Genomic DNA, 4,574 nt, shown 5'->3' on the forward strand with positions numbered 1-4,574 from the left:
TGTCGTGTCGTTAAATATTAGCGGCGTCTGCCGGAGGAAAGCCATACTGACTTAGTATCGGGTATAACTGTAGAGTTGCGGTGTCCGCAGCAACTCACAACGTTCCCCCTCGTTTTCTATTGATATCACCTTTATATATCCGTAACCATAATGTATTGGTACCTCTCACCCCTTTAGAATCTGTTACCCATATATGATGGTCATTTTTAAATCTTTATTTTTCCTAATATTTCTTCTCAATTCTTTACACATATATTAAGCTGTCGAGACACAGCAAAAAAATGAATTTAATTATAATATTTATTATAATTATAAGAAAACCCCCTCCAAGAATTTAATTAGATGATTAGGGATTTAATGAAATATATATATATAATGATATTGATTTTGAAGTACAACCATAATATGTTCTAAATTCAGGAGTCCGTCCTCAGAAAGGCATGATCGAAGTGGTGGGATGATAACTGTTTAACGTTATTAAAGGGTCTGTACGGTCAGGTTACCTGTATAGCATAGGTTGGGAGGGTAGAGAAGATAGAGATTCTCACTAAAACCGGAGTTTCTCATCATTTGAGTAGATTAATTGATAAGTATGTCCACACTTTCCACAACCAACTTGTTAGTTCCATAACCAATTCCTTGCTCCGGTTAAACCTGGATTCTGTTGTTAGTTTTATGTTTGGTTATTCTTTTTTTTTTTAATTTTTAAATGTGCACCTAAAACATTATGCGAGTGTGTGTCAGTATATGATAGGAGAGAGTAGAACGAACCCCGACAATTCTGATGCTGGATGCTCCACTTGGATCTCCTTTGGTAGATGATATATATATCTCCTTTTGTATATAGCTGCAGACAGGGTATTGCACGACCGACGCGGTGATTTTTTATACCCGATACTCAAAATGAGTATTGGGGTATATTAGATTTGTGGTAAAAGTGGATGTGTGTAACGTCCAGAAGGAATCGTTTCCGACCCCATAAAGTATATATATTCTTGATCAGCATCAATAGCCGAGTCGATTGAGCCATGTCTGTCTGTCCGTCTGTCCGTCCGTCTGTCCGTCTGTCCGTCCGTCCGTCTGTCCGTCCCCTTCAGCGCCTAGTGCTGAAAGACTATAAGAGCTAGAGGAACGATGTTTTGGATCCGGACTTCTGTGATATGTCACTGCTACAAGAATATTTCAAAACTGTGCCCCGCCGACTTCCGCCCCCACAAAGGGCGAAAATCTGTGGCATCCACAATTTCGACGATACGATAAAACTAAAAACGCAGAATCGTAGAAGATGACTATATCTTCTAGAGTGCAAAATCTGAACCAGATCTTATAATTATTACAGCCAGAATCACGAAAACAATTTCACTCTTTCTCGCTCTGTCTCACTCTAACACACAGGTTTCATGGTCGGTTTTGCCAATTGCAAAATATGAGTTCAAGGATCTCAGAACCTATAAAAGCCAGAGCAACCAAATTTGGTATCCACACTCCTGTGATATCGGACCTTGACCGTTTCCTGTCCAAATTTCGCCACACCCCCTTCCGCCCCCGCAAAGGACGAAAATCTGAGGCAACCACAAATCTCAGAGACTATTAAGGCTAGAGTAACCAAATTTGGTACACACACTCCTTTAAGATGTCACTATAAAACGTATATCTCAGAATTTCGCCCCACCCCCATCCGCCCCCACAAAGGACGAAAATCTGTTGCATCCACAATATTGCAGATTTGAGAAAACTAAAAACGCAGAATCATAGATAATGACCATATCTATTAGATTGCTGAATCTGGATCAGATCAGATCATTTTTAAAGCCAAAAGGAACAAATCAATTTGCAGTGGCTACGCAGCGCCCGACGTCACGCTCAGACTCATTTTCTGTCTCTCTCGCACGCACTCTTTGTCGTGTCGTTAAATATTAGCGGCGTCTGCCGGAGGAGAGCCATACTGACTTAGTATCGGGTATAACCTTAGAGTTGCGGTGTCCGCAGCAACTCACAACGTTCCCCCTCGTTCCTAATATTTCTTCTCAATTCTTTACACATATATTAAGCTGTCGAGACACAGCAAAAAAATGAATTTAATTATAATATTTATTATAATTATAAGAAAACCCCCTCCAAGAATTTAATTAGATGATTAGGGATTTAATGAAATATATATATATAATGATATTGATTTTGAAGTACAACCATAATATGTTCTAAATTCAGGAGTCCGTCCTCAGAAAGGCATGATCGAAGTGGTGGGATGATAACTGTTTAACGTTATTAAAGGGTCTGTACGGTCAGGTTACCTGTATAGCATAGGTTGGGAGGGTAGAGAAGATAGAGATTCTCACTAAAACCGGAGTTTCTCATCATTTGAGTAGAGTAATTGATAAGTATGTCCACACTTTCCACAACCAACTTGTTAGTTCCATAACCAATTCCTTGCTCCGGTTAAACCTGGATTCTGTTGTTAGTTTTATGTTTGGTTATTCTTTTTTTTTTTAATTTTTAAATGTGCACCTAAAACATTATGCGAGTGTGTGTCAGTATATGATAGGAGAGAGTAGAACGAACCCCGACAATTATGATGCTGGATGCTCCACTTGGATCTCTTTTGGTAGATGATATATATATCTCCTTTTGTATATAGCTGCAGACAGGGTATTGCACGACCGACGCGGTGATTTTTTATACCCGATACTCAAAATGAGTATTGGGGTATATTAGATTTGTGGTAAAAGTGCATGTGTGTAACGTCCAGAAGGAATCGTTTCCGACCCCATAAATTATATGTATATATTCTTGATCAGCATCAATAGCCGAGTCGATTGAGCCATGTCTGTCTGTCCGTCTGTCCGTCTGTCCGTCCGTCCGTCCGTCCGTCTGTCCGTCCCCTTCAGCGCCCAATGCTCAAAGACTATAAGAGCTAGAGCAACGATGTTTTGGATCCAGACTTCTGTGATATGTCTGCTACAAAAATATTTCAAAACTTCGCCCCACCCCCTTCCGCCCCCACAAAGGACGAGAATCAGTTGCACCCACAATATTGCAGATTCGAGAAAACTAAAAACGCAGAATCATAGAGAATGACCATATCTATCCAGTTGCTGAATTTGGATCAGATCAGATAATTTTTATAGCCAAAAGGAACAAATCAATTTGCACTGGCTACGCAGCGACCGACGTCACGCTCAGACTGATTTTCTGTCTCTCTCGCACGCACTCTTTGTCATGTCGTTTAATATTAGCGGCGTCTGCCGGAGGAGAGCCATACTGACTTAGTATCGGGTATAACTGTAGAGTTGCGGTGTCCGCAGCAACTCACAACGTTCTCCCTCGTTTAGTTTTGTTTGTTGAATTCTTTGCACACACGTCGCTGTCAATTTGGCAATTTAGCTGCAGCACATATGCATGTACATACATGTAGGTATAATAGATTTTGGTTATTGATCTATTCTCCACTGTGTCACTGTCACTTTTGTCTTCCACTTTTAATTAATACGTTTAATTTGCACGTCCTCCCGGGGGCGCCATGAAAATTTAGAATAGATTTTCTAAAATAAAGAGACCGAAAAACTTGGATGACTGCAAACTTGTATTTTACGACGACGAAAAAAAAGGAGTACGTGCGTTCGTTCAAAGAACAACTGTGTCTCTGAGATTTGTGGTTGCCCCAGATTTTCGTCCTTTGCGGGGGCGGAAGGGGGTGTGGCGAAATTTTGACACAAAACGGTCAAGGTCCGATATCACAGGACTGTGGATACCAAATTTGGTTGCTCTAGCTCTTATGGGTTCTGAGATCCTTGAACTCATATTTTGCAATTGGCAAAACCGACCATGAAACCTGTGTGTTAGAGTGAGACAGAGCGAGAAAGATTGAAACTGTTTTCGTGATTCTGGCTGTAATAATTATACGATCTGGTTCAGATTTTGCACTCTAGAAGATATAGTCATCTTCTACGATTCTGCGTTTTTAGTTTTCTCGTATCGTCGAAATTGTGGATGCCACAGATTTTCGCCCTTTGTGGGGGCGGAAGTGGGCGGGCCAAAGTTTTGAAATATTTTTGTAGCAGTGACATATCACAGAAGTCTGGATCCAAAACATCGTTGCTCTAGCTCTTATAGTCTTTAAGCACTAGGCGCTGAAGGGGACGGACAGACGGACAGACGGACGGACGGACAGACAGACAGGGCTCAATCGACTCGGCTATTGATGCTGATCAAGAATATATATACTTTATGGGGTCGGAAACGATGCCTTCTGGACGTTACACACATCCACTTTCACCACAAATCTAATATACCCCAATACTCATTTTGAGTATCGGGTATAAAATTCAGCAAGTCAAGTGGAAAATAGATTCATTAATCGGATAAAATTATGTGCGCATGGTTAAATGTTCTATATAGCTAATGATATTCGACGGAATATCAAAATATAGCAATATAGTTTCCAATCCTTGGATCCTCCGATTAACCTATTATAAGCCAAGGGGATATTTCAATTTTCCCCCGAAAATAATGAAAATTTATTAATGTTACCGCAGTTCAGGTGAAAGATATTGTTAATGTGTGTGTGTGTGTGT

Source organism: Drosophila persimilis, unplaced genomic scaffold (assembly GCF_003286085.1).
Source record: "Drosophila persimilis strain 14011-0111.01,24,50 unplaced genomic scaffold, DperRS2 tig00001519-arrow-arrow-pilon, whole genome shotgun sequence".
NCBI lineage: Eukaryota > Metazoa > Arthropoda > Insecta > Diptera > Drosophilidae > Drosophila > Drosophila persimilis.